Raw genomic sequence first — 20,000 nt, 5'->3', positions numbered from 1 at the left:
TGGAAAACGGACGTTAAACGAGGATGATGATGATATTAGAAGAAATAAGGTACTCAGAAATCTGGATGGTTTTATATTTATAGATTTTTATCAATCTATAAATATAAACCATCCAGATTTCTGAGTACCTTATTTCTTCTAATATATAATAGCTGTACATCATCTCTGAACCTTCTAATATATATTTATAAATATATACATATATGTATGCATGTATGTATGTATGTATGTATGTATGTATGTATGTATGTATGTTTGTATGTATGTTTGTATGTATGTATCTATGTGTATATGTTTGCATGTTTGTTTTTGTCCCCCGAACATCACTTGAGAATCAATGCTGGAGTGTTTATGCCCCCATAACTTAGTGGTTTGGCAAAAGAGACCGATAGAATAAGTACTAGGCCCACAAAGAATAAGTCCTGGGGCCGATTTGCTCGACTAAAGGCAGTGCTCCAGCATGGCCACAGTCAAGTGACTGAAACAAGTAAAAGAATGAAATAATAAGGAATGTATATAAATATATATATATATATATATCATCATCATCATCGTCATTGTTTAACGCTTTCTATGTTGGCATGGGTTGGACCGTTTGACTGAGGGCTGGCAAGCCAGAAGGCTGCACCAGGCTCCAATCTGGTCTGGCAAAGTTTCTACAGCTGGACGCCCTTCCTAACACAATGACTCCAAGATTGTAGTGGATGCTTTTTACATGCCACTGGTATGGGGGGGGGGGAGCCAGTCAGGTGGTACTAACATTGACCACATTTGAATGGTGCCTTTTACGTGCCACCAGCACAGGAGCCAGTCAGGCGGCACTGGCAACAACCATGTTTGAATGGTGCTTTTTACGTGTCACTGGCAAGGGCCCAGTCAGCCAGCACTCGCATCAACCACACTCGAATGATACTTTTTACATGCCACAGGCACAGATGCCAATCAGGAGGTACTGGCATCGGCCATGACAATGACTTCACTTGACTTGCTGGGTCTTCTCAAGCACAGCATATCTCCAAAAGTCTCAGTCACTTCTCATCACATCCTTGGAGCTCAACATTCGATGGTCATGCTTCACCACCTCATTCCAAGTCTTCTTGGGTCTACCTCTTCCACAGGTTCTCTGTACTGCTATATATATATATATATATATATATATATTATATATATACATAATTATCCTTTAAGTTTTCTTGAGTCTGAAAAAAAGCAGACTCTCATGCAATAGGTCATTGAGTGAATATATTATTATTGTTATTTATATAATGTTAATATAATATTAATCATCATCATCATCATCATTTAGCGTTTGCTTTCCATGCAAGCATTGGGGTCTGGGAAGGCTGCACCAGGCCCAGTCTGATCTGGCAATGTTTCTACAGCTGGATGCCCTTCCTAACGCCAACCACTTCGTGAATGTAGTGGGTGCTTTTTACGTGCCACCGGCACAGTTGCCAGATGGGGCTGGCAAACGGCCACGGTCGGATGGTGCTTTTTACGTGCCACTGGCACGGGGGCCAAGCCCTGTGACAGCTAATCAATGTTTGCAACCAATTTCATGCCAAAACCCTTAAAGAAATAGGGAGTTAAAATTGGCAATCACTGGGCATGGCTGGATGGAAATACACACATTAATTGTTTATAGCCCCCAGAAAGATGACAGGCAAAGGTGAGCCCCAGCAGGATATGAACTCAGAATGTCCAACCAATGCCAGGATGGAAGATGGATGTTAAATGATGGTGATGATGATGATGATAGTGATGAAGACAAAGAAATGGAGCTGTTATCACAAGTCTGACACTTATGGTTCTGCCAATCGTCTGTACCATTTGCGGAATCAATTAACTATATTTTATGCAATGTTATTTTGTAAAAAAAAAAATCTTTAAAATGTGTCAGATACTAAGATTGTTATAAAGCATAAAGTTTATATCTACACATGAGTGTCTTCAGTTGTTGAGTTCTAATTTCTTACCTATTGTTGTTTAATTTCATGTCAGACCTGATCAAACAAATCTATGTTCAGAGATCGTCGTCATCGTTGTCGTCGTCGTTTAACGTCCGCTTTCCATGCTAGCATGGGTTGGACGGTTCAACTGGGGTCTGGGAAGCCCGAAGGCTGCATCAGGCTCCAGTCAGATCTGGCAGTGTTTCTACAGCTGGATGCCCTTCCTAACGCCAACCACTCTGTGAGTGTAGTTGGTGCTTTTTATGTGCCACTGACAAAAAAAAAAAGAAAAAAAAACACCCTCTACACTCTCGGAGTGGTTGGCGTTAGGAAGGGCATCCAGCTGTAGAAACACTGCCAGATCTGACTGGCCTGGTGCAGCCTTCGGGCTTCCCAGACCCCAGTTGAACCGTCCAACTGTCCTTTGTATTTTAAGGGGTATGTGGTTGCTATTTCTAACAGGTTGAATGATTGTGTAGCTGCTCCCTTCTGTACTTAGCATCAGCATTTGATAAAAGAAAATATACATCATCTTTGCCTGTAGAACCAGGCCTAAAATATTGATTCCATATTGCTAGGTATAAAGTAAATTTCTGTTAGGAAAAGGTAAATTTAATCGAAGTGACTCTTAAATTTCTGGTCATTAATAATTCATCATGCCCTGAGGAGTAATTAAAAGTAATGTATTACTTGCTCTTTATCTTCTATGAAATACTTCCATAATTAATGCGCTGCAATTTCTCGTCTGACATGCCCAATATTTTGACACATTCCTACCAGAGAAGTCATTTCTATTGCATACATTGAACAATGCCTCCGGATGATCTCTTGGTAACACCTCCATTTTCTCTCTTAATAAAACTTCTGATCTGCTTCTCATGCAAGTTACATTTTACATTCAATGGATCATATTTTATTCATCACTCTCTTGCTTCCACAGGCCCTTTGCATGTATCATTATCAACACACTATCTGCAAATGCATTTTACAAATAGAGAGTAACACTTTGCTATTTAAAGAAATGACAATGCCAAAGCACTCTTCCATTCTTGATTCTATATTTTCACCACAACCATTAACAATATTGAATAGGTCACCAAGGTAACAGAAACTATCAACTACTTCTAACCAGCCATTTTAAGTGGTTCCCAATCATCATTTTATTCATCCCCTTACAACTAACTTACTCTTCCGCGTCCAAAGTCCAAGTTCCATATCAGTCTTCTTGAAATCCTACTCTACTTTTTGTATACCTTTTGCTTTCACAGAGCACACTGGATATTTACTATGGACAAAGGTCAATTCACAAGATTCTTTGTTATTAATTAGTTTTGGGTTTTTTTTTTGTTATGTCGGCCAATATTTCCTTTGTGTTCTAAAATATTTTTTTAAGTTTAGAAATTTCTCTGCATTTCATCAAAAAATTCTGCAAGGATAACATTGCCATCAGCATAAAAAAGTTTCTAGGAACATCCAGTTCCTCCTTTGTTGGGTCAGGAGTAATAGCAAAGAGAAGTAGGGAAACGTCATTAAGTCTTTTCTTGAACATGCGGCCAACATTTACTTTACTCCTTCATGAGTTAAATTAATCTAACAAGCCATTTATCAATACCTATTTCTTTACTACCCACAAGGGGCTAAACACAGAGAGGATAAACAAGGACAGACAAACGGACTAAGTCAATTATATCGACCCCAGTGTGTAACTGGTACTTATTTAATCGACCCAGAAAGGATGAAAGGCAAAGTCGACCTTGGCGGAATTTGAACCCAGAACGTAACGGCAGACGAAATACCACTAAGCATTTCGCCCGGTGTGCTAATGATTCTGCCAGCTCGCCACCATTTATCAATACCAAGCCTTCTCAGGGACCACCAAATTATAGAGATGTGGCTCCCTATGAATGACTGTCTCCATATTGAATGCTAAATAAAGTTGTTTCTTCTTAGCCAACAGCTTCCCTGGCAACTGTCTCACAAGAAATAAAGCATCCAAATTTTCACATTCTGGTAAAACTCAAAATATATCTTATCCAAACAAATCTTAGCCTTTACTCATTTCCAAATGACTCACGATTATTCTCTCACTTTGAATCATCAACTTGAAGCTTTTGTAATTCTAATTCATCTTTCTTCATTCTACTAACAGATTATGAATATTACACTACCTCAGTCATTGAGAATAAACATTTTCCTACACTACCTGATTAATTAAGTGGCATAGTAACACATGTAGCTTGATGCTGCCAACATCTCAGCAACTACTTCATGTGGACTTAATGCAGCTTCCTTACCTTTGTTTTTAATTCCTGCCAAGCCTACTCCTTTGCATGGCAGTTCTATTGATTCCACTTGAGTAGGTTTTCACAATACCATTCATATTCTTCATTCAACAATTCCTCCTTCCAATATAGTTAAACCTCTTTCTACTCACCTTTGCTGTATTCAGAATCAATATTCTTCAGACATATTTTGTGTCAATGATACCCAGCAACATATAAACAGAAGCCTCATAATTCAGAATACTTCGTACCTCTCTACCTAACAGAATGAAACATTAACCAAACTCTTCTTCTCAGTTATTTTTCCTCGTTATGTATACCTGCCTTTTTACTTCTCACCATGCTTCCTGATATTTCACTTTGCTCCACAACAATTTGCTATTCAACTATTTTACATTCTTTCTATATCTATTGGTTCCTATAGATAAGCTGTTTCTTGATTCTACCACCATATTCTTTCTCTGTAGTCAGAGTTTAACACCATCAACAGAATTCCAAGCAGGTTGTTCCTAAGGAATTTCCGGCTGTTATTAATGTTATAGTCCCCTACCTCCTCTCTCTCTCAAAATAGCCAGCATCTAGTGTTAATTTGAAGTTATGTCTACTCACTTTTCCTATTTGTAATTAATCAGTATTATCCTTGACCTGAATCTTCTAACCATTCCTCCCTAGGGAGAGACATAATATTCAAAACTATTGACTTCTCTTGTTTTTCTTATTAAGACAATTCCCTTTGGTTGTCGTGTTCCTGTAATCTCTATCAGACACACCTGGGATGTCAGAATGAAAGTTTGAAAAACTTTCCTATCCATTACAGAAAAGAACTGATAATTACCTTGACTCAGCACATAAAAAGCAAAGCTGAACTTGGCGGCATTTTGATTAAGAACATAAAGGGATACATTTAAATACCACTCGTTATTTTACCTGATGTGCAATCAATTCTGCCTATTCGTTATTCAGTGAACTTGATACTATAAAAAAACTGTTTCTTTCTTCATGAAAACAGCATCCTTTCAAGAGTAGGAATAGATTATTGTGACACTGCAGGATTTTCCAAGGAACGGTGGCATAATGAGAACATTTTACGAAGATACAAGGCATCAGACTTTAGGTGAGCTCAGAAGATATTGAATGATGCTCTTATGCTGTTCATAATCTCCTATGTTAACACAGGAGATAAGTTTTGTAAATTGAATGAAACCCAGTATATAAGAGATGAAGGTAAGGTTAATCTGAAAAGTATTTGCCCACAAATATGTATGTTTATACATACACACAAAAATTGAATATGTTCTCTTGTTTCAAGGTATACTTAGCAGTCATTAAATTTCTAAAATATAAGTCTCTTGCCAGTTATGTCCCGACCAAAGTAATCTATTTTCATCTCTAAAGTACACTGACAGCAAGATAACCTAAGAAAGCCCCAGCTTTTCAGGTTTCTAAGAATGGTTAGAAGTCATAACTACAAAGAAAAATGAAATGAAATACTTCAACAAGAAATAAAGTTTGCGACAAGTTTACCATCATTTAATGGTTCTCATTCTGAAGGCTTTCTACAGGTCTCAAATATACTTATTTTACTGTATTTCTACAATATTTCTATGATATAAATATTTTACTGTGTGATAAGGCAGTGACTCACTACAGTCCTCAAAATTACAGGCTGCACCCAGAAAGAATGTACTATAATTATGCATCATTAACAAAATATTTAAAATTAAGCTTTAGGTTCTAAAATACAGTGCTATTGTATCTCCACTGTAAGCCACTATCAGAAGTATAGATCGTATGTGATCATAGACAAGCATAAATAGTCATTATATTTCTTAGCTACTATACTGCACTATAGTTGACTAATCACTACACCGATTCCAAACCAGATTGAAGTAAGGTATGTCAAGGGTGCAAGACTGAAATATTGCTCATAATCTTTTACTGAAAACCTCCATGTCATTGGACTGTTTGCATAAATCTGGCTGGGTTGGAGATTGTCCCTATCAACCTTCAGTTTAAAAATCAACAAAATACTTCCACTGCTAAAGCTACTTTGACAATAACCAGATCTTCCTTTGTGTCAGCGAGAATTACATATTCTGAGCACTTTGAACTATATAAACAGGGTAATTACAGGTAGAAAAAACAACCAAAGAATAGGATGCAATTTAATTCGAAACTACGCTTATCATCAGATATGTTTAGCAATAGAATTCAAATCTAAACTAAGGGTTCTCAGCCATTTTTTTACATATGGACCCTTTTCATTCCTATTTTACTTTACTGGACTTCCATAGCCATTTGTTGTTTTAAGAACTCCCACTATATATATTTATAATTAAATACTAATAGGAATGTATCAGAAATTAAAGCATTTTGTGTATTGTTGAAGTATAACCAATTTATTGCATAAGCTTTAGCAGCAAAACTTTTTATGGATCCCCAAGATTTATAAAACCCCAAGGTCATGTGAACCCGGGTTGAGAACCTCTGATCAAAAATGTTTAACTGTGAAACTTTCATTAGCAGTTTATTGCTACATTCCTGGTTGAATGTTGCATAGGTTGGTTTAAATTTTCAGTCCTCTGACATGAATAAAACATATTTGAAATGGAATGGAAGCACTCCGTCGGTTCCAACGACGAGGATTCCGGTTGATCCGATCAACGGAACAGCCTGCTCATGAAGTTAACGTGTAAGTGGCTGAGCACTCCACAGACACGTGTACCTTTAACGTAGTTCTCGGGGATATTCAGCGTGACACAGAGAGTGACAAGGCCGGCCCTTTGAAATACAGGTACAACAGAAACAGGAAGTAAGAGTGAGAGAAAGTTGTGGTGAAAGAGTACAGCAGGGATCACCACCATCCCTGCCGGAGCCTCGTGGAGCTTTTAGGTGTTTCCGCTCAATAAACACTCACAACGCCTGGTCTGGGAATTGAAACTGCGATCCTACGACCGTGAGTCCGCTGCCCTAACCACTGGGCCATTGCGCCTCCACAATATTTGAAATATACTCAGTAATTAATCAACAACTAGATTATGTCTTGTTTAAAATCATCTCCGAATTATTTACCATTGTTATATGCTTAATCAACTTGATCAGCAATAACTTTCAATGATTATATCTTAACTAGTTACCACTTTCATTTAGTTCTTTAGCTGTTAATAGAACAGTTTTGTGATTTTTGAATTTCTGAATGTGTCAAGACCTCATTCAAAATACTGAATCCACATTTTGCTTTATTTCTATCCCTATGGTGTAAATTATAATCAGTTATAATTTTTCTCTTGGGTACTTTCTCTTAGCCCTTTCGTTACTGTATTTCTTTTGAGATGCTCTGTGTTTCTTTCAATTACTTTAAATATAACAGAGAATTTAGTAAAATAACTTCGTTATCATTAAGCTAGTGTTAGGAACATAAATCGTGACTAAGGTTTGGTGGATGATTTTAATTCAAAACTTATGAAAACAAGACATTTGTACTACAAAGCCAGAGCAGGTTTCAGCCAGGTTGGTAACAAAAGGGTTAAATATATATTTCTCTCAAATACTGAATTTCATGCAACTTTACATAGAAATAAGTAACTAAAAGATTTAAATATACTCAACCATTCTTCTTAAAAATTCATCAAATTTTATGAGCCCTGTACTGTTTATAGCTTCAGTTAATCATCCCTATTGTCAAGCAGCTACACTGCATCCTTCTTAAAATCATTGGCATTTTCAAATATTAATAATTAAATTCCTTACAACCAGGTGATTTTATCACGAATTTAAATAATTTATATGTCATTATGCAATATCCACTATATTAAGATATGAAAAGGGAGACCTACATACAAATATTACAAGAGCATGAGTTATAAAACAGAACATTCAGAGACAAGACAGAAAATTCATTATCTAGTGAACAAATGAAATTTCAAAATGCCTAGACATACTCAGGAACAAACAATGTTTCATTTTGACAGCGATCAAGTGTGTAATATGTTTGTTATAATAAATTAATGTGGTGTGTGTGTGTGTATGTACATATATATATATATATATATATATATATATATATATATATATATATATATATATATATATAAATGAATGTATGTATTCATGTATGTATATGTATATGTGCATACATACATATATGTATATGTACTCATTTTCAAAAAACACATTTCTCCAGTCGCAGTTCCTTTCTCAATTGCTACTTTCATCAGAAACTCATCCCCCAAAGGTCTCCACCTCCATTTGCACCCTACCTCTCATTCTGCTTTTACCATCTTACCCATCCTCCACTCCACTTCCTGCCACCTCATGCATGCCACCATTTGTTCTAATCTCTCCAAAATAAGCACCCTTAACCGCCTTATCTCTCTTGCTTATTCCACATTCTTTTCCTGCATACCGCCCATTGCTAATTCCATCTTACACTTCATCCTCTACTTAAACCACCTTTCCACGATTTCCTTGCTCACACTAAACAACCAGCCTCTTTTTTCCAGCCATTTCATCATATTGAACCATTAATCCCTACACATTTTTTTCTCTCTCTATTTTTTTTTTCTCTCAATCCTTTCTGTCGAAGAGCATAGGTTCGAAACATCAAAAACTTTTCCATTCTTCCCAATAAACTAATACACTATCTTGTTGTTCCTTCACCCATGTTCATCTTTTGTTTTTTGTAAATTTGAACTGTATATATATATATATAATATCATCATCATCATCATCATCGTTTAACGTCCGCTTTCCGTGCTAGCATGGGTTGGACGGTTCAACCGGGGTCTGGGAAGCCAGGAGGCTGCACCAGGCACCAGTCTGATCTGGCAGTGATTTTACAGCTGGATGCCCTTCCTAACGCCATCCACTCCGTGTATATATATATATATATATATATATATATTTGAAAGTCTTTGTGAAAATTTCTTAGTACAGTTTTTAAGTATAAGGGGGATTTTAAAAAAATCTTTTATCAGGATTTTAATAACCTTTTCAAACGTGTGTTCTTAAAAGTTAAAAACCATATAGTAAATGCACAAACGAAAAACAGACACAGAATGGCAAGTTAAAAAATATATAGTAGTAAATATATATGCACGTATGTATATATGTATATGTATGCATATGTGTATTTATGTATGTATAGGTGTATATTTTTGCTGTTTTTTATTTCTCACTTTCCATGTTTTCATGTTTTTTTTACGTCCTGTACCCATATACGCATCTATATATACGTATATATGTAGGTATGCATATATATGTATGTATATATGCATATATATATATATATATATATATCATTTATATTATGTGGTGTGTGTGTGTGTATGTACATATATATATATATATATATATATATATTATATATATATATATATATATAATATATATATATATAAATGAATGTATGTATTCATGTATGTATATGTATATGTGCATACATACATATATGTATATGTACTCATTTTCAAAAAACACATTTCTCCAGTCGCAGTTCCTTTCTCAATTGCTACTTTCATCAGAAACTCATCCCCCAAAGGTCTCCACCTCCATTTGCACCCTACCTCTCATTCTGCTTTTACCATCTTACCCATCCTCCACTCCACTTCCTGCCACCTCATGCATGCCACCATTTGTTCTAATCTCTCCAAAATAAGCACCCTTAACCGCCTTATCTCTCTTGCTTATTCCACATTCTTTTCCTGCATACCACCCATTGCTAATTCCATCTTACACTTCATCCTCTACTTAAACCACCTTCTCCACGATTTCCTTGCTCACACTAAACAACCAGCCTCTTTTTTCCAGCCATTTCATCATATTGAACCATTAATCCCTACACATTTTTTTCTCTCTCTATTTTTTTTTTCTCTCAATCCTTTCTGTCGAAGAGCATAGGTTCGAAACATCAAAAACTTTTCCATTCTTCCCAAGTGTTAAACTAATACACTATCTTGTTGTTCCTTCACCCATGTTCATCTTTTGTTTTTTGTAAATTTGAACTGTATATATATATATATATATATCATCATCATCATCATCATCGTTTAACGTCCGCTTTCCGTGCTAGCATGGGTTGGACGGTTCAACCGGGGTCTGGGAAGCCAGGAGGCTGCACCAGGCACCAGTCTGATCTGGCAGTGATTTTACAGCTGGATGCCCTTCCTAACGCCATCCACTCCGTGTATATATATATATATATATATATATATATTTGAAAGTCTTTGTGAAAATTTCTTAGTACAGTTTTTAAGTATAAGGGGGATTTTAAAAAAATCTTTTATCAGGATTTTAATAACCTTTTCAAACGTGTGTTCTTAAAAGTTAAAAACCATATAGTAAATGCACAAACGAAAAACAGACACAGAATGGCAAGTTAAAAAATATATAGTAGTAAATATATATGCACGTATGTATATATGTATATGTATATATATGCATATGTGTATTTATGTATGTATAGGTATATATTTTTGCTGTTTTTTTATTTCTCACTTTCCATGTTTTTCATGTTTTTTTTACGTCCTGTACCCATATACGCATCTATATATACGTATATATGTAGGTATGCATATATATGTATGTATATATGCATATATATATATATATATCATTTATATTATGTGTGTGTGTGTGTGTGTGTGTAGATATATATATATATATATATGGTTTGTCATAATTAATACTACAGTGAAAATGTAGTTACCAGAGCAAAAAAAAAAGTGAAGTTCAAAGTGCTATTTGCGAGCAATAAAGGGTCTATGTTCTTGTAAAGAACCATCTGTTTGTAGCTTGTGTAAGAAGTGTGAAAAAGCAAGGTATTGAGACATAAGTACTGACTGAAAAAATCTACAGAAAATGATTCACTGGATGTGCAAAAGGGCAAACAAATGACTGACATTGATGGATCTAGCCAATGCATTTGCAAGAAGCACCTGTTATATCAATAAAAGATGTAAAAAGGAAAGCAGAAAGGTGTGGTTAGGACAGATCAGAAGATATAGGTCCTCACTACCAAGATAGCACAAGATTGAGAGAGGATTAGCAACATGTTTTTCCTTAGACCTATAAATAGACAGCTTCCCACAGCTAAGAAAAATAGGGACCATAAATAAACATTTATAATAATCATGTTTATGAAGGATAGATAAACAGACTTAGTTAACTTAATCAGTTCTAGTTTCTTACTTTCGGTTTATGAAACCCAGGTGACCGAAAGACAAAGATTTCAACGCAGAAGTAAAACAAACAAAACTAAAGCATTCAAATTTGAAATTCTGTGTTTTTGGGGTCAAGTAATATTTTTTCTTCTCTCGGCACAAGGCCTGAAATTTTGGGCAGAGGGGGCCAGTCGATTAGATTGACCCCAGTACACAACTGGTACTTAATTTATCGACCCCAAAAGGATGAAAGGCATAGTCGACCTCAGTGGAATTTGAACTCAGAATGTAAAGACAGACGAAATAACACTAAGCATTTCACCCAATGTGCAAATGTTTCTTAATTCTTTATTGCCCACAAGGAGCTAAACATAGAGGAGACAAACAAGGACAGACAAAGAGATTAAGTCGATTACATTGACCCCAGTGCGTAACTGGTACTTAATTTATCGACCCCAAAAGGATGAAAGCAAAGTCAACTTCGGCGGAATTTGCGCTCAGAACGTAACGGCAGACGAAATACCGCTAAGCACTTCGCCCGGTGTGCTAACGTTTCTGCCAGCTCTCCACCTTAGATCAAGTAATATTAATTGTAAAATGTATAAAATTATTTTGATAATGACTTTTGTTTCCAGTCGCTGAGTCAAAGGGAACAATATTCGTAGCTTATTAAAAAAATTCTACTGAAACTAAGCTCTATATCTTCATTATTTTAAGTTTGTTTTCCATATTGATATGGTTTGAAAGGTTCCACAGGATCTGGTAGGTGAGAGTTGGTGACAAGAAAGGCAGAAAATCCACTTCATCCAAATTCTGTCTAACCCAGGGTGATAATGATTATACATACACACACATATACTTTATGTGTGTGTGTGTGTGGTGTGTGTGTGTGTGTGTGTGTGTGTGTGTGTGTGTGTGTGTGTGTACTATATATATATATATGCATATATAGAGGAAGCTAGATATAATGTATATATAATTATACTCAATATATACTATAATATATTTACTACAAATATGTTTACACATCTATGTATATATATACATAGATGGGTATAATGGATATATATATCTATATTATATATATGTTATTTTATTGGTACTGCCGAGAAGGTGCTTCTTTTCTACTCACCAAAGTGAACGGAGTTTTGGCCAGGAGGAGCTAATATCATCAGACAATATGCAACAATCATTGGGTGTTTCAACCCAGAACCATAACACCCTCCCATTGGTGGGTCAGCAGAGGTAGCCAGATCACTGCTCATCATCTCCTCTTGGTTTCTTCCAGTTCAGCTACTCTCTCCTACTCCATAACAAACAAAAAAGCTCTTTCTGCTGTCTCTCCCATGCTGCACACAGCCACCTTTCACTCTTTTCCTCTGATTCTAACTCTTGTAAGCATCTACCATACTATATCTATAGGCTCAAAATGTTAAAGACTTCTTCCATTTTTCGTCAGTAGTTCATATATCCAAAGAAGAACACTCTAAAACATTAGAGCAGTAAAATATTTTAGAAGTTTGATTGATATGACCAGTCAGAGAATGACCATTGGTTTTGCACCTAAAAAGTACTTAGCAATATAGGCTAAGCGCTTTATAGGAGCAAAACCAGTGGTCACTCTCTGACCAGCCATAACAATCAACCTTCCAAAAAAATATATATATGTAGCAGTGGCTGTGTGGTGAGTGACTTGCTTGCCAACCACATGGTTCCAGTTTCAGTCTCACTGTGTGGCACCTTGGGCAAGTGTCTTCTACTATAGCCTTGGGCCAACCAAAGCCTTGTGAGTGGATTTGGTTGATGGAAACTGAAAGAAACCTGCCATGCGTGTGTGTGTGTGTATCAGATGCAGGCATGGCAAGATGCAAGGATGGCTGTGTGGTTAGGAAGCTCACTTTGAACTGCATGGTTTGGGATTCAGTCCCATTTAATTGATACCTTCAGCAAGTGTCAAGCAGAAGACACTTTTACTATATCCCAGGTCAATTAATGCCTTGTGAGTGAATTTGGTAGTTGGAAACTGTGTAGCATACATAATGCAGATAGGACTATTTAAGAATACTGTGGACATGACAACCTCTCTAGAACTGGCACCACAATAAAATGCACCCAGTACACTCTGTAATTTGTTGTTGAATGAACGGACATGACAGAGTAGAAAGGCTCCATTAGTCTTGTGAAGGACAAGGACATGATAACCTCTCTCTGCTTGTAGTTGGCATCAGGAACAGCATCCAATCTATTCTCTAACCAGTCTAGAACAGCAACTCCAAATAAGAACTGACAAAGATCATGATAACCCATATTTTCCATGTTGATATGGAAAGCAGATGATGACAACAACAGAGACGATGATGACAATGATGATGACCTTCCTGCATATCTCAAGCTGCACATGCTTGAGATTATATATACGTGTACATGTTTAACAGACGTCATGCTACAGTGTTAAGATGTCAACAAACCAAATCTATGTTCTACATTCTGATGTCATTTAGGATCACTTCACATGTTACTAATGCCAACAGAAAAGATATAAACAAACCAGCTTCCTTTCCCTTCCTCTATATGAGGTTGTATGTATGTTTATATTTATCTATGCATATTCATGTACAGGTATCTGGGTTCATATAATAGAGGGCCAACTTTGGTTTTCTTTTACTCTTTTACTCTTTTACTTGTTTCAGTCATTTTGACTGCGGCCATGCTGGAGCACCGCCTTTAGTCGAGCAAATCAACCCCGGGACTTATTCTTTTGTAAGCCCAGTACTTATTCTATCGGTCTCTTTTGCCGAACCGCTAAGTGACGGGGACGTAAACACACCAGCATCGGTTGTCAAGCAATACTAGGGGACAAACACAGACACACAAACATACACGCACACACATACATATATATATATATACATATATATATATACATATATATGACAGGCTTCTTTCAGTTTCCGTCTACCAAATCTACTCACAAGGCATTGGTCGGCCCGGGGCTATAGCAGAAGACACTTGCCCAAGATGCCACACAGTGGGACTGAACCCGGAACCATGTGGTTGGTTAGCAAGCTACTTACCACACAGCCACTCCTGGCTGCATATGTTTTTGATATATATATTCGTGTGTGTGTTAGTGAGTGCATGTGTGCGTGAGAGAGAGACTGAAAGATAAAGATGGAGTATGTACACACAACCTCCTCTTTCCATAAATGGAATTAAATATTGATAACCTCGTTAGCAAACCCTGACTAACCTTATATATGCTTTGAGATTAGAGTAACACATGTATCTATAACTAATATGACTGAGTTAATGTCAGCTTGAAGTTATTTTCCAACTTGTTACCTTGTTATCACTTATCTGTGCCTTGGTAGCCCTTTCTTATCACCAGTGCAAAAAAATTCCTTCTTACTTGCTAACTCCCAAACATCATTTTTGCTATCATCTTCGCTGTTACTGCCATAGATTCCATCATTTCAGAACACAGTAGCAGTAAAACTAAAGCAGTGTAGTAACTACTATCTGTATAATACAATATCACATCTCTCTTTTAATCTTTTACTTGTTTCAGTCATTTGACTGCGGCCATGCTGGAGCACCACCTTTAATCGAGCAACTCGACCCCGGGACTTATTCTTTGTAAGCCCAGTACTTATTCTATCGGTCTCTTTTGCCGAACCGCTAAGAGACGGGGACGTAAACACACCAGCATCGGTTGTCAAGCAATGCTAGGGGACAAACACAGACACAAAAACACACACACACATATATATATATATATACATATATACGACGGGCTTCTTTCAGTTTCCATCTACCAAATCCACTCACAAGGCTTTGGTCGGCCCGGGGCTATAGTAGAAGACTCTTGCCCAAGGTGACATAAAGTTAGAGTGAACCCGGAACCATGTGGTTGGTAGACAAGCTACTTACCACACAGCCACTCCTGCACCTATATATTTCTTTAGAAAACGCTTGTAAATATTACGGAAATTAATTGCAAATTTGAAACAATCATTTGAAAATGTATTTAATGAAACATTTAGAATACTTGAAGCTGGTCTATAAGATTTATATTTAATTTTTGTTTTGTTATTATTTTATTCTCAGACTGATTAATAATTTTATTGAATCATAATTAAAATTCAAAACTAAGTGCATGAAGACATTTATATAACGAACTTTATGTATGTATAAGTGCTTGTGTACTCCCAATAATTGTTAAACATTTTTTCTTATATACTAAACAAAGAGAGCAATAGAGGAAGTTTATTTTTATTCATACTGATAAACATTTATTTTTGAATGAAAACAATCAACTTAATTTAACATAGCATATAATGAAATCAAATAAAAATAGTCCTGATTAATTGAAAAATTACAGATTACTACTTAAAATTAAATATTAAAATTCTTTAAAGATTCACTATCAAAGGTCAAAATGAAAACATTAGAGAACTTTATAAAAGAAATCATAAGTTATTACTTTAAAAGTGCCAGATATTTTACTCAGTTTCAGTTTACAAATGATTTTTATTATCAAGAAACAGCTTTGATGATAAGTAGAAGAAATTCTATGACATGGCAATTTACCACAATGAATAGTAATACACCAAAGTTAATTAGAGATCAGAATATAAAGACCATCCATCATTGCGAGCTCAAAATTCTTATTGATATTTTATATAATGCATAATTCTATAACATATATTCTCAAATATTTATGTATGTATTTATAAATATAAGAGTGATATAATTCATGAGCAGACAAGATAAAGAACTTTAGATATCTATATTCAATAACAAAAAATTAAATTAAAGAGAACATGAAAAAAAGACTTCCATTTTACAAGAATTTTTGAAAAAAGTTATTTTGAAACATTCTATTAAAATAATTAATATGACATCTAATGTTGGTATAATTTCAGTGCCTGTAATTTGGGCAATGTGGTTGAGAAGTTTACTTCCTTGTCACAGAGTTTCAGAATCAGTCCCGCAGTATGACACCTTGGACAAGTCTTCTTATTTCTTTATTGCCCACAAGGAGCTAGACATAGAGGGGACAAACAAGGACAGACAAATAGATTAAGTCGATTACATCGACCCCAGTGCATAACTGGTACTTAATTTATCGACTCCAAAAGGATGAAAGGCAAAGTCGACCTCGGCGGAATTTGAACTCAGAACGTAACAGCAAACGAAATACCACTAAGCATTTCGCCTAGTGCGCTAACGTTTCTGCCAGCTTGCCGCCTTGTACAAGTCTTCTACTTTAGCTTAAAAAGACACAATCCCAATAGAATTTAATATTCATCCCAAAATAAGTGTTATGTAATTACCATGTTATCATTACAATATAGTAACTAAAAAAAAGAGGTTTCTCTATTTTACACTGAATTCAGTTTTAAAAAAACCACCAGCTTAACCATCCAACATCTTATATCATCAATTTAAGTTCTTAAATCGTTCTGCTTTTATCTCTTCTTATGTTATGAAACAAATCATTTTTAATCTAAATCTTCTGCCTGCATCCTGGTTCCAGTTGAATACGCTCTTATTTTTCAATTTCTTAATATGCATGCTATGTTTGTCTGGTATTTATTTCTTTTAAGAGCTGTAAAATATCCATTACCACTTTTGTTCCATAAAACGCTTTAGATTCACCATCACCAATGGTATTGCTGTGAGCGTGTTGGCATGCTTCAGTAGGTTCCATTGAACCTTGTGGCGTGTGACCAATTGAGGCACTTGGTGCAGCATTGGTGATTCTTTCTTTCTCTGTTTTGGGGTTTTAGGTTTGGTTTTTATTTTTTTTGCAAAATAGATTCCTTTTCATTGATTTATTACAAATTGTAACAATTACTTTGTACCTCCTGGCACTGTTTATAATATATTTTATAAACAATAAATAAAATATCTCATTAGCAAAAAAAACAACATAAATAACTATATGGAATTAATGCCAGTAATATTTCATTTGAATTGTGACAGATTAATCATGTTCAGAAAAATAAAACTGAAAGAAGGCTTGTAGAAAGATTAGAAGAAGTGATTAATTATCAGGTCTTGAATGTAAATTTAATATGAGTTACATGTAAAATAGAAATAAATACAGGTGGTCAGTTCAATTTAGGAGGTAGGGCAACTGAAAGTTCAGTGATGTAAAGGTCATGATAGCCATACTTGATACAACAGAAAGAGAATACAGATCAGCAGTAAGCCCAAGTAGTAATACTAGGAGGATGTGTAAACATTATTAGGATATTCTTATCATCATCATTATGGTCGTCATTGTTGTCATCATCATCGTCGTCATCATCTTCATCATCATTATCACTTGATGTCCTTTTTCCTATGTTGGCATAGGTCAGGTCAGACAGTTTGACAGAAGCTGGCAAGTCTAAAGACTATGCCAAGCTCTATTGTTTGCCTTAGCATGGTTTCTATGGCTGGATGCTCTTCCTAATGCCAACTACTTTAAAGAATATACTGTGTGCTTTTTTATATGGTACCAACAGCAGTGAAATCACTAAGTAACTTGCAGGTGGGGAGCAGTATTGAGTGGGGTAGCTTAGTGCCAGATGATGAGAATTTAGAGGGACAGAAATGGGTGTCTTGCAGTAGAGGAGATGCATGGCTATCTCAGTTGGAGAGAAAGGAGAGCAGTACAATGAAGATGTGATGGGGCATACACTCAAGTTACAAGGAGGGGTATACACCCAAGTTACAAGGAGGGGTATACAGTGAAGAGGACCAGGAATTGGAGAGGGTGAGTGGGTCGGTAAGCTTATATGAAAGAACAGTGAGAGATTAGGTGAGTGGACACAGGTAGAGGGGGGGTCTGTTAGGAAGATATGTTGTGGGGAAGAAAATTGACAGGGATATAGTGTTCAAGTGGTTTGCAAGGGAGAGTATGAGATAGAGAGGAGGGTAATACAACAAGGGATGAAAGTGAGTGGGGAAGGTGTAGAGAAGATGGGATTTGTGAGATTTGACAGTGACGAATTGTGTATGAGAGCATAGATATAAAGGACATGCCTTTTTGGCCTCAATTTTACTTAGCTTGATGTATCTTCTCAAGCACAGCAAATTGCTAATTGTCTCAGTCTTTTGTCATCCCCTCTGTTAGATTCAACATCTGAAGATCATTTTCTACCACTTCATCTCACATCCCCCAAGTCTTCCACTTCCTTATGCAGCTGTCTTTGTCCATATGCATCATGACCATACCGGCACAGTTTTCTCTCTTGCACATTACATTTGATGCCTCTTATACCCAATTTTACTCACAAAACACTTACACTTTGTCATACATGCACACTGACATTGTACATCCAGTGCAACAAGATGGTTTCATTTCTTTCAAGTGTTCACATGTCCTCAGCATTCACAACTCATGATTCACCACCATGTAGCATTTCTGTTTGTACACAGGCATCATACAATCCACCTTTTGCTCTGAATGTTGTCCAGCCAGTTCCTATTGTAGTAACTATGCTTTCAGAGCATCCTCCTCCACTGCTAATTTGGTCACCTAATCAACAGAAACTTCAAAATATCTTCCTCGACATTTGAAAAAAATATCTACTAAGTGCTCTTAGTGTTTATTGTTTCTGCACATCTGCCATACACAAGAATTATTTTCTCTATTAACCCTCCTGTGATTCTGTTGCGTCTCTTATATTTTGCACTGAGTACACTGTATGGAATTTCCACCTACACCTTTCTTACATATCAAGCAGAACCATTTCCCTGAAGAGCTCGGTAATTTGCTTTCCTACTTATTAGGACTTTCGTCTTTACTAAGTTAACATTAGGGGTCTTTGGTGCCAGTCCTTACTTCCACACCTGAAATTTCTCCTCTAATTCTACAAGAGATTCAGTGATAAGAACAAAGTCATCAGCCTAGAGAAGCTCCTATTGACCACCAGTTTTAAATTCCCCTGTAATGGCCTGGAAGACTATGACAAACAAGAAAGGGTTGAGAAGTGATCCTTGGTTATCTTCTACTTTCTATACTCATTACTGACTTTCACCTTACTGATAGCATCCCTACACAAGGTTTGGATAGCTCTTACCAGACACTCATATACCCCTTGCTTCTGCATTGACCACCTTATGAGGAAGCAAGGCACTCTACCTAAGGCTTTCTCCATGTCAACAAAGTACAGCGATTTATTTTTAGTTAAATGTTTCTCCTGCAGTTGTCTTACTAGGGAGACGGCATCAGGAGTGCTTCTTCCTGGCACAAAACCAAACTGCATCTAGGTTAACTCTCTTCCTAATAATAAGTTGAGCTATGATTTTCTTTGTAACTTTCTTAACCTGATCCAGCAATTTGATACCTCTGTAATTACTTCTGTCTGGCTAAGGGAAAATATTACCTTACTTGAAAACAGGTGAAGGTTGGAAACAGAAAGAGCATCTGGTTATGCAAAACTACCCCAACAAATTCTGTCTGATTCAGGAAAAGTGACCCCTAAAACAGTGATGAGGATGATGATGATTATGATGATGATATACCTAATTATTGCAGTAAGAATGAAAATTCTTGATGTATTTCTTAAATCAGGAATTATAAAGATAAAAACTTTCTAATATAGGTACAAGGT

At 36.1% G+C, this 20,000-nt stretch overlaps 1 protein-coding gene and 1 long non-coding RNA gene across 9 annotated transcripts in view; one reads left to right on the top strand and one right to left on the bottom strand.

Annotated features, from left to right (window-relative positions):
- Positions 1 to 20,000, top strand: part of LOC115209857 — a 255,590-nt gene that overhangs the window by 192,480 nt on the left and 43,110 nt on the right. The window lies entirely within an intron of this gene.
- Positions 10,023 to 20,000, bottom strand: part of LOC118761740 — a 16,968-nt gene continuing 6,990 nt past the window's right edge. The window contains exons 2-3 of the long non-coding RNA XR_004997614.1: positions 13,360 to 13,364; positions 10,023 to 10,113 (exon numbers count right to left, since the gene is read on the bottom strand). This is a non-coding gene — a long non-coding RNA (uncharacterized LOC118761740). The remainder of the gene's footprint in view (positions 10,114 to 13,359; positions 13,365 to 20,000) is intronic.

This window comes from Octopus sinensis, linkage group LG1, assembly GCF_006345805.1.
Source record: "Octopus sinensis linkage group LG1, ASM634580v1, whole genome shotgun sequence".
Taxonomy (NCBI): Eukaryota; Metazoa; Mollusca; class Cephalopoda; order Octopoda; family Octopodidae; genus Octopus; species Octopus sinensis.
Note: the sequence above shows the minus strand (reverse complement) of the source record. Positions and strands in the feature narration are given on the sequence as shown.